General features: G+C 41.4%; 1 non-coding gene across 1 annotated transcript; it reads right to left on the reverse strand.

The window, feature by feature from the left end:
- Positions 1–16,786: 16,786 nt before the first annotated feature.
- Positions 16,787–16,976, reverse strand: LOC118619500. Its single transcript, XR_004957267.1, has one exon. It is a non-coding gene; the product is annotated as a U2 spliceosomal RNA (small nuclear RNA).
- Between the last annotated feature and the right edge of the window lie 277 nt (positions 16,977–17,253).

Raw genomic sequence — 17,253 nt, forward strand, 5'->3', positions numbered from 1 at the left:
GAGTGGGAGGGAGAGAGAGGAAGAGATAGAGAGAGAGAAATATCCATGTGAAAGGGACACATCGAATGGCTGCCACCGCACGACCAACCAGGGCCGGGGACAAACTGCAACTGAAGTACGTGCCCCTAGCGGGAACCGAACCTGGGTCTCTCCGAACCGCAGGCCGACGCTCTAACCGCTGAGCCAAACCGGCCAAGGCTCAATAATCACTTTAAATGTAAATGGAATTAATGCTTCAATCAAAAGATATAGGGTAGCTGAATGAATAAGAAAGCAAGACAGATATATGCTGTCTACAGAGACCCACCTCAGAATGAAAGATACACATAGATTGAAAATAAAGGAATGGTAAAAGATATTTCATGCAAATAGAAACGAAAAATAACTGGGGTAGCAATACTTATATCTGACATAATAAACTTTAAAACAATGGCTATAATAAGAGAAAAGGAAGAAATTACATAAAGATAAAGGAATCAATCCAACAAGAGAATATAATGCTTATAGACATTTATGCAATATATATAGAAACACCTAAACATATAAAGTAAATATTGATGAACATAATGGGAGAGATCAGCATTAATTCAGTCATAGTAGAGTTCTTTAACGTTTCACTGACATCAATAAATAGATCTTCCAGACAAAAATCAACAAGAAAACTGTGGCTGTAAATGACACACTAGTTCAGAAGGATTTAATTGATATCTTCAGAACATTTCACACCAAAGCAGTAGAATATACATTCTTTCTAAATACACATAAAACATTTTTCAAGATAGATCTCATGTTATGACACAAACAAGCCTCAATAAATTTAAGAAGATTGAAATCATATCAAGTATCTTTTTTGACTGTTGTTGACTCTTGGCCTGCCAGGGGTCATTGCAACACAATGAACTATGTATAAGCAGACATGGCTTGGAGTGAGAGGGAGCACCATAAGGGAGGAAATGTTCTGATCTCTGAATGCAGCCCAATTTCTTTTCATTTTTTAATTTTTTTTCCTTATTGATTTTTAGAGTGAGAAGGGAGAGGGAGAGAGAGATAGAAACATTGATGAGAGAGAAAATCAATTGGCCACCTCCTGCATGCTCTCAACTGGGGATTGGGCCCACAACCTGGGCATGTCCCCTGACCGTGAATTTAACCAGCAACCTCTTGGTGCATGGGTTCACGCTCAACCACTGAGCCACACTGGCCAGGCCCAAATTATTTTCTTAGCAGTTCCCTAGGTTACAATGTGTTTTAGGTAATTATGTCCTTGAGATAGTGTCTCTGCTGACCTTTCAGCCAAGCCCAGCATTCTTACTGTCCCAGCTCTACCTGGCTGTTTTCAGCCAAGATTCTTAACAAACACATTCATTTGCTTGGGCAATTTTCCAACCCATTTCCAAGATTCTTACCACATTCACTCCTTTGCATACTTTTTCCTCAGCTAGCCAGGATGGAAGAATGCATACCTCAAGGTTACATTCTGTTCATCCACCAAACCCCCAACCCTACAACTGGTTACATTCTGTTCATCCACCAAACCCCCAACCCTACAACTGTAATGGTAAAAAAAACTAGTAATCACAATAAAATAAAATAAAATAAAATAAAATAAAATAAAATAAAATAAAATAAAATAAAATAAAATAAAATAAAATAAAATAAAATAAAAAGATAGATGCCAAAAAACATGTTACTAAACAATAAATGAGTTAACAATGAGATCAAGGAAGAAATCAAAAGATACCTTGAAACCAAAAAAAAACAAATAAATAAGAACATAACAACTCAAAATCTGTGGGACACAGCAAACACAGTCCTAAGAGGGAAATTCACAGTATTACAGGCCTATCTCAAATATATATATATATATATATATATATATATATATATATATATATATCTCAAATACATATATATATCTCTCAAATACATATATATATCTCTCAAATACATATATATATATCTCAAATACAATCTAAGTTCACACTTAAAGGAACTTGGGGGGGAAAAAAACCAACATTAGAAAGAAGGAAATAATAAAGATCAAAGGAGAAATAAATGAAATAGAGTCTGAAAAAAATACAAAAGATCCATGAAACAAAGACCTGGTCCTTTGAAAAGATAAACAAGATTGACAAGGATTAAACCAGGCTCATTAAGAAAAAAAGAGAGAGAACCCAAATAAATAAAATCAGAAATAAAAGGGAAGTACCGACACCATAGAAATACTAAAGATTGTAAGAAAATATTACAAACAACTATATGCCAACAAATTTGACAATTTGGGTAAAATGGATAAATTCCTAGAAAGATGCAATCTTTCAAAATTAAACCAGAAAGAATCACAGAATCTGAATAAATAGATTACAACCAATGAAATTGAAGCAGTAATCAAAATCTTCTCCCACACAAAAGTCCTGGACCTGATGGCTTCACAGGCAAATTTTACTAAACATTCAAAGAAGAACTAACAGCTATACTTTTCAAACTATTCCAAATATACAAGAGGAGGGAAGACTTCCAAGCTCTTTTATGAGTCCAGCATTAGCCTAAGTCCAAAACCAAATAAAGACATGACAAAGAATAAAAAGTATAGACCAATATCCCTGATAGAAGTGAAAATCTTCAACAAAATATTAGCAAACTGGATCCAGCAATACATTAAAAGGTCATACACCATGATTAATGTGGGATTTCTTCTATTTATAATTTCAAAGCCATAGGAAACTGAACAACACAAATATGTGAGTGAATATGTGTGTACAGGTGTGTTTGGAAACCAGAGTTTAATACAACAGAAAGGCACCCTGGCCAGTTTGGTTCAACAGTGGAGCATCAGCCCATGGAACAAGGATCATGTGTTTGATTCTGGTCAAGGGCAAGTACCTCAGTTGTAGTTCAGCCCCCAGCCCTGGTCAGGTCGTGTGGGAGGCAACCAATTGATGTGTCTCTCTCACATCAATGTTTCTCTCTCTCTAACTCTCTCCCACTCTATCTGAAGATAACAACAGAAAAAGTATTCTTGATGAGGATTTTAAAATAAATAAATACAAAAAAGCAAAGGCATGTCAAGCTTGGCATTTGGGGGAAGGGTTAGCTTTGGGGACAGGAGTTCCTAGTGTGGAGACAGAGGGCTGAGCCACATATCTGGTGACATTCAGGTTTCCAAGTTGGACATAGTCAGGCCCCTTGGAAGCCAGGCCCCTACAGGTGCTCTTGGACAGGCCTCTGGTATGAAATGGGCACGGGCACTGTCAGCCAGTGATCATGAGAAAGAAAACAAGCAGACCTCTCTGTAAGACCTTCATAGGGTGACAGCTACTGATCTGCTCTACCTCCCGAACTTCAGGATGATTTCTCTTTGGGCTCCCTCTCAGCCAGCACTATGCAGAGAGAGATTCATGGGAACTCAGTTCTAGCTGAACCAAGTAGACACTGTACCACCAAACAGTAATCTAATTTCTCTAGTGGTGTGCACTTTTGTTTTCATTTAACATTTTCTATTAACTAGAGTAATTTACAACCCTATTAGAGTAGATGTTAACTTACATGGAACTGATTGCAATATTATTCTTGTCCAATGGCAATGCAATGAATTTTGTCCTGGAGACATACACATGGTAACTCTCCAACAAGAAACCTGAGGTTGAAGTTTTATTTGCTCTGGGACATTTACGGTTTTGTATAATTTAGCAATTTTATTCCAATAATCTTTCACTGAATAAAGGGCTTTTAAAACCACCTCTACCATCTTGCTGTCCCCTCATAAATAAATGAAATATGTCCTTATCATGTGTTAATTCTTGTTTAAAAATTATTTTTATTAATTTCTTTTTGTTACAGATGTTTCTCCTTTTTCCCTCATTGACACCCTCCTCCCCATGGCCCCCGCCCCATCCCTAGCTTTGTTGTCTATGTCCATTTGTTATGCATACATGCATATAAGTCTGTGGTTTATCTCTTCTCCTCCAACACCCTCTCTTCTGGGGTTTGTCAGTCTGTATCCTACCTCTATATCTCTGGGTAGGTTTTCTTGATCAGTTTGTTTAGTTCATTATATTCCACAAATAAGTGAGATCATGTGATATTTATCTTTCTCTGCTTGGCTTGTTTCGCTTAACATAATATTCTCCAGGTCCCTCTATGTCATCTCAAATGATAAGAGATCTTTCTTTCTTACAACTACATAGTATTTCACTGTGTGCATGTATCACAGCTTTATTATCCACTCATTTACTGATGGAAACTTGGATTTTTTCCAGATTTTAGCTACTGTAAATAGTGCTGCTATAAACATAGGAGTACATATATTCTTTCTGATTGGTGTTTTAGGCTTCGTAGGGTATATTTCTAAAAGTGGGGTTACTGGGTCAAATAGAAGTTCAATTTTTAACTTTCTGAGGTAACATCATAGTGTTTTCCATAGTGGCTGCACCAGTCTGCATTCCCACCAGCAGTGCACTAGAGTCCCCTTTTCTCTACACCCTCGCCAACACTTGTTTGATGATTTGTTGATGGCAGCCATTCTGACATGTGTGAGGTGATACCTCATTGTTGTTTTAATTTGCATCTCTCTGATGATTAGTGATGTTGAGCATTTCTTTATATGTCTCTTGGCCATTTGTATGTCCTGTTTGGAGAGGTGTCTGTTTAGCTCCTTTGCCCATTTTTTAATTGGGTTCTTTCTCTTCCTTTTGTTGAGTTGTATGAGTACACTATATATTTCGGAAATTAACCCCTTATCTGATGCATTATTGGCAATTATGGTCTCCCACATAGTGGGTTCCCTTTCCATTTTGATGATTGTTTCTTTTGCTGTGCAAAAGCTTTTTAGTTTGATGTAGTCCCATGTGTTCATTTTTTTAATCTTTGTTTCACTTGCCTTAGGTGTTGTATCAGTGAAAATTCTGTTGCTTATGATGTCTGAAATTTTGCTGCCTACATTTTCTTCTAGAATTTTAATGGATTGACGAGTTACATTTAAGTGTTTTATCCATTTTGAGTTTATTCTTGTGTATAGTGTAAGTTGGTGGTCTAGCTTCATTTTTTTGCAAGTAGCTGTCCAATTTTCCCAACACCATTTATTGAAAAGACTGTCTTGACTTCACTGTATGCTCTTGTCACCTCTGTCAAATGTTAATTGAGCAGATTGTCTTAGGTCAATTTCTGGGTTCTCTTTTCTGGTCCATTGATCTATCTGTCTGTTCTTGTGCCAGTACCAAGCTGTTTTGATTAATATGGCTTTATAGTATAACCTGATATCTGGTAATGTGATCCCTCCTACTTTGTTCTTTTGTTTGTTTGTTTTTCCAAATTGTTGTTGCTATTTGGAGTATTTTTTGGTTCCATATGAATTTTTGGAGCATTTGTTCTAGTTCTGTGAAATATGTTGTTGGTATTTTGATGGGGATTGCATTGAATCTATAAATTGTTTTAGGTAGTATGGACATTTTAATGATGTTAATTCTTTCAATTCATGAACAAAATATGTGCTTCTACTTTTTTATATCTTCCTCTATTTCTTTTTCAATGACCTGTAGTTTTCTATGACAAGGTCCTTTACTTCTTTGGTTAAGTTTATTCCTAGGTATCTTAATTTTTTTTATCCTCACCCAAGGACATTTTTCAATATTTTGATCAGATAGAGTGGGAAGGAGAGAGAGAGAGAGAGAAACATCAACGTGAAAGGGACACATTAAGAGGTCGCCACCCACACGACCCAACCAGGGCTGGGGACAAACTGCAACCGAGGTACATGCCCTTAGCGGAAACCAAACCCCTGTCTCCCTGGACTGCAGGCTGACACTCTAACCACTGAGCCAAACTGACCAGGACTATGAGTCATGTTTTTTTATCCAATCAGTTACCCTATGTCTTTTGTTGGAGCATTTAAGCCATTTACATTTAAGATAGTTATTGATAGATAGTTATTAGTTGCCATTTTAATTTTGTGCCTGTGCTCCTCTCTCTCTTTCTCTGTTTCTTCTTCTTCTTACAACAGTCCCTTCATCATTTCTTACAGTGCTGGTTTGGTGGTAGTAAATTCTTTTAGCTTTTTTTTATTCGTGAAACTATTTCTTCTTCAATTTTGAGTGATAGCCTTGCTGGATAGAGTAGTCTTGGGTTCAGAACCTTGCCTTGCATTACTTTGTACACTTTGTGCCACTCCCTTCTGGCCTGCAGCATTTCTATTGAGAAATCAGCTGACATTCTAACGGGAGCTCTTTTGTAGGTAAATTTTTGTCTCTCTCTTGCTTCCTTTAAGATTCTTTCTTTGTCTTTAATGTGTCTAGCTGTGGGTCTTGTGGGGTTAATCTTGCTTGGGACTCTCTTGTGTTTCCTGGACTTGTGTGGCCTTTTTCTTCACCAGTTTAGAGAAGTTTTCTGTCATTATTTCTTCAAACAGGTTCTCTATTCATTTCTCTGATTCTTCTCCTTCCGGTATCCCTATAATATGAATGTTGTTACATTTTGTATTGTCCCACAGCTCTCTTAAACTCTTCTGCTTTTAAACTTTTTTTCCATTTGCTGCTCTATTTGGGTGTTTTTCTCTACCTTGTCTTCTAAGTCACTGATTTGGTCTTCAGTGTCTTCTAATCTACTATTGAACTCTTCTAAGGTATTTTTCATAACAGCTATGTCATTCTTTATTTCCTCTTGATTTTTATGCATAGCTTCTACCTCTTTTTTTAAGCTGAAGTGGTTCCCAGTGAGCTCTTCATAATTCTTATTAAGTTGCTTATAGTTCTCACCAAATTGTTTGAGCACCCTTAAAATCATTGCTTTGAATTTTTTATCTGGTAAGTTGCTTTTTTCCATTTCCTGTATTCTTTTCTAGTGATTTCTCTTTTTCTTTCCTTTGGGTGTTGTTTCTTTGTCACCCCATTTTAGATGCCTGGTAACTCTAGACCCAGTGAGGGATGTTTCGATGTGTAGACAGCTCACTGTATTTCAAATAAGGCTACTGTGCCTCCCAAACTGTTCTGTTGCATGTTGCCACTTGCCTGCTGTGGATCCTGGAGGATTGACTACTGGGGGCTGATACTGGTGTGTCCTGGTAGGTGCTGCTGCTGGATTGCATAAGCCCCTCTGAAGCTGTGTTCCCTGCTGTTCTTGGTGCCACCTGTAGCTGTATCGCTCAGGCCCTGCTAGAGCCACACTCCCTGCTAGCACCTTGGGCGGCTGGGTCACACAGGCCCCTATGATCCTCAGCTCACTAATGCTCTTGTGGGCAGCTGTGTTGCACAGGCCCTGATGGAGCCCCAGGTCCTGCCGCTGCTGGCTGGAGAGTACTGCTGCACAGTGGGACTCAGCTCCTACTCAGCCTTTGCTGTAGTTTTGGGGGATGGTTCTCTGCTGCTGGTCTGTCCTTCTGTTTCCTGGGAATGGATGTCTGCTCCCCAGCCTCTGTCACTGGGGGTATATCTCAACTCTGATCGGGCTGCTACTATGGGGGATGGTGTTGGGTTCCTGGCCATTTGGGGTTTCCACAACCTGCACCTTGACAGCTCCACTACTGTCCACTGGTCTGTCTTGACACAGGGTGTCCACTGGTCCGATTGTGCCAGGTGCACTGGTGGGCTCAGGTTGCTAGGTCCTAGCCACTCCCACTGCCTCCTCCCAGGGAAAACCTGGGATCTTCGAAAATGGTGGGACCTCCCCGCGGCACAGGAAGAAGCGCCTGGAAGAGCTGCTTACCGTGGTAGCCAGCTGCTTCCAATCACAGCACAGAAACTTTCTGCTCTGCGTCTTTGCACTGCACGAGTTTGGTCATCCACCTTCACGTCCACTCACTTTCTCACACACCAGCTCACTCTCTCATGCACTCACTCTTTCTCCAGTCCTGCCTGCTTCCATTATTTTTAACATGCATTAATTCTTAACAAATTAAAAGAACAATATAAATCAAGACCTCTTTAGATTGGGTTCGGTTGCTCTCAAAAGCACTGGCTCCTTGGTCTCTTGACCTCTAGGGCTTCATGCTCAGAGCCCAGGCTCTTAAAGCAGTGGCCAACCTTACCAGTCCTGCATTCTTCTTTGGGTATCCCAGGCGTCAGTCCAACATATTGCTACACAGGCCTCAGGCTTCCAGAAAGCCAGCTCCCAGAGCGCTTGGAGAGGAGCTTTCACATTTTGGAGTGCTCTCTCCTCCTGCATCTCATATTCTCCCCAGGGCCAGGGCTGCTGTCCAGGGTACCAGTCTGCCACCTGTTTGGTGGTGAAACCCTGCAACTGGTGAACAGCTGACCTCCTGACATATTTCAATATTTATTTTACCTTGGGGGACTAATAGTAGTCAGACTCAAGTGAGTCTGGAAGCTGCATTGACACCATCATTATGACAAAATTCTTTCTGACCACTAGTTATAGCCCAAGGTAAGGTATTGCTCTTTCCTAAGGGAGTTGGGGAAAACAAGGAAACAAAACACCACGCCTGAGCTGACCTGAAAGTCCTCAAAGAGAGAGAGAGAGAGAGAGAGAGAGAGAGAGAGAGAGAGAGATGCCCAGGCAGCGGGTCTTCCTCTTGGGGGAGTGCCCTGTGTGTAGGAGCACAAGACATTGTGAATGGTTAGCCCTGGCCAGAGGGCATGGGCAGGTTCCCAAACATCTTCAAATGGGTTCTTGTCCAAGATAACTCAGGGTTCTCTGTCCCTATTCCTGGACCATGCCCAAGGTGACTTCTTTTCCCCAGAGGTTCCCAGCCAGCAGGTACCACTGTGTATTCTATTTTTGGTTCCTTAGACTCTGATGTCACTCTTTCTCCTGCCCCTCTGCAGAATCCATGTCAAGACTTCCACAGTGTCTACTTTTCCTGGGGTGAACCTGATCAGGCCATTGGCCTCCTGAAAACTGCTCCTTGGTTCCCACAGGTACAAAGGCCTCAGTCTTTATCACAGTGAGGCCCTCCACACACTGGTTGTGGTTTTCATCCACAAAGTGTTTCCAACTCTACAAGCCAAGTTTTTCCCCTACCAGCTAGAGTACCCCATTTTGTTTTCCAGTATTTCCTCACCAGACCACCCCTGCCTGGAATGAACTGTCTGACCCACCGTCCTGAAAGGCCAATACACACTGGATTTTATCTCATTCAGCCTCATAACCAAACTGAACCTTGCTTATTTTTGAATCATTGACATCCTGCACATAACAAGATCTATGTTAAATGTTCCCAAATGTGCTGTGTAAACAAACAAACCAAATCTAGTCTAAGCCTGTCATTTTACAATAGAAAAGGGAAGTTGTAAAGAGCAGGGACTCACACACCAAGGGACCAGATCCAACAACATCAGAGGAAAATCCAGTGAGCTCCACAAATAGCAAATCTAAGGTATTTTTTGTGATGGTGGTTTTGTTTTTGTTTTTGTTTTTTGTTTACTGAAGCCTAAGGAAGTTCTGTCCACTTGCTCCTAGCACTGGTACAAACTTGTGGCTAAACTATGGAACATTTGAATGGAAAAACCAGCTGAAAATAGCCGAATAGAATTTCTGTGAGTGGGGAATGTGGAGAGTGGACAGGAGAAGACACCAAGTGGGTGAGTCAACTTGCACAGCTGCACAGCACAGCTGGGAAACTGGAGAGAAGGTGTGGCAGCATACCTCCTGCTCCCTGGGAGCAAGAAGACTCAGCCCCACACAGGGATCCCCAAACAAGAGCAACAGAAAAAGAAAAGGGAGTCCACATAGCATTGGACAGTAGGGGTCAGAGGTTATTCAGCTAACTGGGGGGACTCAGAGTGCACTATCCCAGGCAAAAAGTGAATGCTTGGTTACAACAGCCTGAGAAGCTCACCCTAATTGTGGTCGGCAGGAGGGCCCACTAAGCTGAATTCCAGACTTGTGAAGGGGTCTGAACAGATCACCCAATGGTGAATCTGAGGGGCTGATTATTCATTCACTGGAAGAACTTTTATGGGTGCTTAGTCAAAGTGCCTGGGGAAAGAGGTGTGATCCTCCCCACCGCAAGCGAAGGGGAAGTATTCCTTCTATCACCTGCAGAACACCTCTGGGCTAGAATTTGGCACCCCAGTGGCCAGGCCTGGTGGTGCTGAGGAGTCAGACATCTGACCTGTTGGGAGCCTGGTAATAGCCCTGCCCAGCAAGAGCTGGCTATGCTGAAAGATTTGAAACCCACACAGGGCTGTTTTCTTCTCCTTTTTTAAAAAAAATCTACCGTCCCCTGCTTGGGGTGGCAACCAGGGGCTGCCAGCAACCCAGGCAGAGCTCAGGCATTGGAAGGAGAGGAAGCAACTGCTGCCCTCCCCCCCACACACACACAAACTACAGCCCATCCCCAATGCAAATCTCTTTACACCATCCTGACCGGACCTGATATCCTACAGAGCCCAGTTCCATGAGGGAAGAGAAAGCAGTCCAAAACAAGTACATTCAAAACACAAGTCTTGAAGCAGACCCAGCATCTGTGCTAGGGAAAACCTGCCCACCAGACTACTTGGAGTTGTGACCTACAGGGCTTCAGACAGGTTGTCAAGGGCCAGGCAAGGACAGTGATGCACATTGGCATGCACCAGAGAACTGCCCAAGAGAGCAGGGACTCACACACCAAAGGACCAGATCCAACATCAGAAGAAAATCCAGTGAGCTCCACAAATAGCAAATCCAAGGTATTTTATGTGATGGTGGTTTTGTTTTTATTTTTTGTTTACTGCTTGTTTTTGTGTGTGTGTGAGATTTGGAATTTTTTTCTTTCTCTTCTTACTTTTTACCTTTACTCTCTTAATACTGTATTTCATTATAGTCTAATTTTTTTCTCTTTACCTTTTATTTTAATTGTATTTTTAATTCAATTTTTTCTTCTGATCTTTTTCCATTTTTACCTTCCTATTTTATATTTTATTTTATTTAACATTATTACTTTCTAAAATTAATATTATTATTTTATTCATTGTTTTCTACCTTTTTATTATTTATATTTACCCTACTTCTGGTCTCTGCCTTCTTTGCTTTCATTATTTTTTCCTCCTCTAATTCTCTTGGTCTCACACCTTCTAGCATTGTGAGTGTGTGTGTGTGTTCTTTGTTTGTTTGTTTGTTTGTCTTTTAATCTTTTTTAGAGGCTGTTGCTTTTATTGTGGTTGATTATTTTTTCATGTTCTTTTTGGTTTGGTTTTGTCTTGTTTTGTTCTGTCAGCCTTTACATAATATTTGGCATGAAAGGATCAGGGTTGAGACTTACAGTTAACAACCTTAAGGGATGAGACCGCTTACAAATGGACAACAGCAATCAAGACCCAAATTCAACAAGAGAGCCCACATGACCCACACAAGGGTCATTCTTAGAGCACACAGCTCAGAAGATCTACTGGGTTCCACAAGAAGGCTACCAACCGAAAGTAGGAGGTATAGCAGTCTTATCTGATACATAGAAAAAAAATAAAAAACAGCACAAAAAAACAGCAAAAATGGAGAAACAAAGAAACAAATTAAACAACAGGAGGAATCTCCAGAAAAAGAGCTAAATTTATCAGATATAGAGTTCAATGTAATGGTTATGAGGGTGCTCAAACAACTTAGTGAGCACTATAATGAACTTCATGAAAACTTCATCAGCATGAACACAATATAGAAATAATAAATAAGAATCAATTGAGAATGAAGAATGACAATGTGAAATGAAAAATATACTGCAAAAAATCAACAGTAAATTAAAAGCTCACTTTCTGTTGTTTAGCCAGCAGGCAGCTCACTACTGTTGACATAAGGCATGCACCATATGCCAAAAATAACACTCCGATTTCAGGGCCCCAGATTGCCACTGGCAATCAGCACTACGAGGATGGCCTTGCTGTGGATGAGCGTACTGAAAGGATGATACCTTCCAACAAATAAAATTCACATAAATGTAAATTCAAACCTCTTTTCTCGACATGTTAAACCATGTTCTCTTTGCCTGCTAGAATGAAGGTGGTAATATCCTGAGGACAGAATGTCCAGCTCAAGTAGCCTGAAGTCCAGTCACTGATGTCACCTGATGCTAACCAGCTCTGTGTCTTTCTTGAGATGTAATTTTGTACATAGACCAAGAAAGAATCATTTTCAGGAAGTCAGGTCATCCTTTAAGTGGTAGCACAAAGAGACTTGGGGTAAGAATGTGAAGATGGGTTTTAGTCAAGGCTGTGCCCCTTCATACTGTGCAGTTGGAGCAGGTCACTTAATCAAACCCTCTGTTTCCTTGCTTGGGAAGTGCAAATAATAATACTTGCTCTTCTTATTTTGCAAGATTACTCAACTCAAACAATCAATCCCTTAGCCAACACTACAAACAGTGCTCAATTGTTCACTGATTTATTGCCACATAAGTAGTCCTTCTATTTTTTCCCTCTAAATGCATTTTAGTTCTTTAGCTATTGAAAAAGACAACACCAGATTATTACCCTTCCCAAAATAAAATCACTTCTTGCTAAAAACATTCCCTACTTAGTGCCACTGAAATGGACATTTAAAAATGATTAAAATGTTAAATTTTATGTTATTTTTATTTTACCACACACATACAAGAAGCACTTTCTACTGCCTCATACCAACCCAGAATGTTCTTCTCACTCTCGCACCCCTCTTGGTGTCCCTCAGTGGCCAGCATGTGTTTCACCTTCTCTAGGTGCCTCCCCTGGCCTGTGCCTGTTCACAAGATGTTACTTCCTCCCCTCTCATCAAGGCACCTGCCACCCAGTAGCTATAACAACTGATGACATTGTGCCTCCCAGCAGGATTGCCATCACCAGAATTCAGAGAACAAGACTTCTAACACATTGGCCAACACCATATGTATTTTGTTGGCTGGCTCATTATTTCTCTGTCCACAATGAAGGGAGTGATGTGAAGTTCAGGATTTCCATGAATGTGACTCTTTAGTAGGTGTCATTTGTCACTTAGTGTCTCACAGCATCAATTTTGCTCACTGCATACTTTTGATGTTATGTTCATTTCTATTACTGTCATAAGAAGTTACCACAAGAGCCTGGACAGTGTGGCTCAGGGCTTGAGCCTCGACCCATGCATCAAGAGGTCGCTGGTTCGATTCCTGGTCAGGGCACATGCCCAGGTTGTGGGCTCAATCCCCAGTGTGGGGCATGCAGGAGGCACCCAGTCAATGTTCTCTTTCATCTTTGTTTCTATCCCTCTCTCTCTAAAATCAATAAAGAAAAAAAAAAAGAAGAAGTTACCACAAGAGAGTTACATCAGGGAAATGGCAGAATAAAAAGCCCTAGACCTCATTTCCCCAGAAAGATTCCAACTAAACAACAATATATGGTCAAAAAAGCCTTTATAAGAACTCCAGAAACCACTTTAAAGTCACAGTATCCGAGACAGCCTCAAAGACAAGAATAGATGACTAGAAGAGGGAAAGAAAAGCTGTTTAATTTCAATCCCAATGAAATTTAATTTCAATCCCTGCCTCCCAAACAGCACAGCCTGTTAGGATATGGAGAAAGCACCCAGCATGCAGCTTCTCCCACAGGAGGGAAAGACAAGAGGGGAATATGTGTCCATTGTTCAGCTTTTCAGAGTTCCGTTTATGTCTCTCCTGATTCAGAGCACTGATAGACCAGCATACTTTGGATTCCGCAGGGGACTGTGGAGAACAAAAGAGCACAGTTTGCTTTAGCTCCAGAGACTTTCAGTACCTCAGACAGACAGCAGAGAGAGCAAGAGATCATGAACTTCTAAATAAGAAAGCAGCAGATCAGATTACTGTAGAAGCCCAGAGAAAACACATTCCCAGAAAGGGTTTGACAGGCTCCCAGAATCTCTAGCTGTTCTGATTGGTAAACCCTGTCTTATGCCAGTCTGTAAGGGGTGGGGGGGGGGGTGGGGGGGGCAATGAGGAAACAGGGAAACATGGCTCAATCAAAGGAACAAACTAAATATCCAGAAACTGATTCTAAAAAAAGATCTATGGCCCTGGCCAGTTTGGCTCAGCGGTTAGAGCGGCGGCCTGCGGTCCGGAGAGACCCGGGTTCGGTTCCCGCTAAGGGCACGTACTTCGGTTGCAGTTTGTCCTCGGCCCTGGTTGGTCGTGTGGGTGGCAGCCACTCGATGTGTCCCTTCACGTCGGTTTCTCTCTCTCTCTCCCTTCTTCTCTCTCCCTCCCGCTCTATCTGTACAAAAAATGGAAAAATATCCTCGAGTGAGGATAAAAAAAAAAAAAAGATCTATGAACTGCTTCATAAAGAATTCAAAATACTCATCTTAAAGAAGTTCAATGAATGAAAAGAGAACACAGACAACTAAACAACATCAGGAAAATGATGCAAGAACAAAATAATATCAACGAAGACTTAGAAGCTATAAAAAAGAACCAAACATGAATTTGGGGAAGATGGCAGGGTAGGAAGCACCAGGAAACTGTCTCTGATAGGGTGGGAGGGGGAAATAGAATAATAACTAATCATAACAGGGGTCTAACCATAGTTATAGTTATAAGAAATATTAATCATCCTTTTTCTGCTAACCATAATTGCTTTGTTCTGATTAAAGAAAGAATCATCTGACCTGGCTGGGAGCTGTGTGCCCTCGGAGCCCTGGGAGTTTACCTCAGGAATGTGGTCCATCCTCCTTATCAGAGAGAAAGGGGAAGCTGCCTAACATCATGAAAAGATGAACAGCCTTGTTATCAAAGCAAAGTCTTGGAGGCAACCATTCTTTACATCCCCCAGCCTGCATTGCCCCAGCACCATTCTTTTCCCCTTGCCTGGGAACCCCCACCCCCAGTCTGCATTCTTTCCCTTTGACTATAACAATTTTCATCTTTTTTCTTTTTTCCTTTTTCCTATCTGCACTTCCCCACATAGCTACCAATATAAGTGACTGGTTATCAAGGGAGTTCAGAGCAGATTTTTTACAGGATGACCAGCTGCTTTCCCATACTGCCAGCATTATTGGAATAAACACTCATATAGGATTCAACCTTGTCTCTGCTTAATTGGCTCAAGTAGTGACAGGTGGCCCAGACCCATTCGTTGTCCATTTTCATTTTCTGTTGACCATGAAGAGACTGCAAGTGGGACCCCTCTAGGTTGAGTATCAGGGGTCCCATTGGCTGCCTGGACTGGGGGTTCCCGGGGCTGAAGCCTGGACTCATTTTATTAACAGCACTACCAGGAATTTTGGCTCCAGCAATCCTGGTCATCTCACTGGAGTTGCACTGAGTGCTCTATAACTCTGTAACTGTAACTCTGTGTCTCTGCAATGAGAGGAGAGGCATCTGTTGTTTGTTGCCTCTCATCTGGAGTGAGCCTGATCAGCTCCTGGTTGCAAGTGACCTCTCATGGTCATTGCCTGGTCTTCAAACCTGAGCCTGATCAACTCAGGATCCAGACTCTGCTCTGCTTGGTACAGGGCATTCTGTCTGGCAGTGCAAAGAAAAGGGCACAGTAAGCCACAAACGTTTGTCTGTCTGTTATGTGTGTAAGAACGAGGCGGTGCTGAGTAACCAGAAGAGTGCAGGTTTATTGAGGGAAAGACCTGCCGGGCTACCTCTAAGGAGAAAATACCAACCAGCTTGTCCAGACTAAGGATTTTTAAACTTAGGGCTGGGGTGGGTGGTCGTTCAACCGAGGAGTCGGAGCCGTCCTTGATTGGTTGGGGGCTGGGGTCTCCTAAAACCTGTTTTTGTTGTCGAGCGGCCGTTTGCAGTTTTGGGTGGGTTAGGGTGGTTCCATCATTCCTGACTGGAGTGATGGGTTTTGGTTTCCTGGAATGAGAGGCTTAGGGCAAGGTTAAAACATAAGAGGCTTGGGGCATCAATATGAAAGTAAAAGATTTCAGAGGCTTGGGGCAGTAATATGGAAGTTAGAGCTAACAATGTGCACTTGTAAATATTGTATATTAGGGAGGTTTCTTCTTGTGTAACTTTGCTTAATTTCTTTAGAGATGGGTGCCAGTACCTTGGTCCCAAAGGTAGTCCATTAGAATGAATCTGATCAGCTCCTGGTTACAAACAACCTCTCACGGCCCTTGCCTGGTCTCTGAATCCTTAACCTGATCTGCTCTAGGATGAGACATTGCTCTACTTCAGTGTTTTGTTTTTAATGCAGGGTATTCTGAGGTTTCTGTGGCTGGACAGATAAGGAGCACAGTGTAAAGCTCTTGTCTGTGGGTTGTGCATGCCTGTAAATATTGTACATAACATTGTCTCTGTTGATTGTTGTTTTGTGTCTTTTTGTTGCTTGGTTTAATTTGTTTGAACATGGGAGCATATCCCACTTAGCTGGGGGCCCCAGCTGCTTATGGTGGCCTGAACCCATGACAGCAATTGCAGGAACTTCCCAACAATGCTGAGAGTTCTTTATCTTGGGAACCCTCCTGCTCTCCCTCTCAAGGCATCAGCCACCCAAAACACTTAGCTAATGAAAGAAAACAGGAAAGCTTTCATTTGTCTGTGTGTTCTGTTCTGTTAGAGAGCTCTCTGAAAGTTCTTCTCTGTCTGTAATGTAACTTTGGTTTCTGATATTCTTTGTTTGCTTTCTTGTCTCTTGAGGACTTGGTTTGCTCTTCACTGTTTTATGAACACAGAGAATACTCTGTCTCTAATGTTTGGGCTTTGTGCCAATTAAACCTTGTGAAGGTAATTTGTTATGCAGGTTGGTGTAAGATAAGATTCTAAGGCTAATGTCCCAATTCTCCTTTAGAGTGTACTCATATATTTACTTTAGATGTTGATTTTGTTTCTGTTTTGAAGTGGGTTAAGAATTCTTCTTATATGAAAGATTCCATGTTGTTTTATCATAAGGATTCTACTCAGAAAGAACAATTATGGAAAATAATTTTTTGTTTTTGCACATTCCCAGAGGTACTGCAATACTGGGTCAATGTGTGGAGTGGATGGAGCAAGCTCCTATTCCATCTCCCTGTTCCAAAAATACAGTTAATATACTGTCCTCAGATACAGGACATAGCAAATATTAAACTGATAACAACAGATACTACACTTGATCTTAGCCAGAAGGCCAAGAAGCGATGGAAAATAGATCTTTTTTTTTTTTTTTTTTTTTTGTGGTACATGCCCCTAGTGGGAACTGAACCCAGGACTCTCTGGTCTACAGGCCGATGCTCAACCACTGAGCCAAACTGGGCAGGGTGAAAAATAAATCTTTTAATAGCCTTCTACCCTAAGTCCTTCTTCTAGAGGGCCAGAACTGGATCAATTGTCCCTGGGAAAGCTGCAGAAGCTGCAAGGAGAGGGACCACTCCCCCTCCCTATCTGTAAAGGGAAAATGTGAATCTGGGTGGCTTGGG

The sequence above is a fragment of the Molossus molossus genome, unplaced genomic scaffold (genome assembly GCF_014108415.1).
Source record: "Molossus molossus isolate mMolMol1 unplaced genomic scaffold, mMolMol1.p scaffold_m16_p_6, whole genome shotgun sequence".
NCBI lineage: Eukaryota > Metazoa > Chordata > Mammalia > Chiroptera > Molossidae > Molossus > Molossus molossus.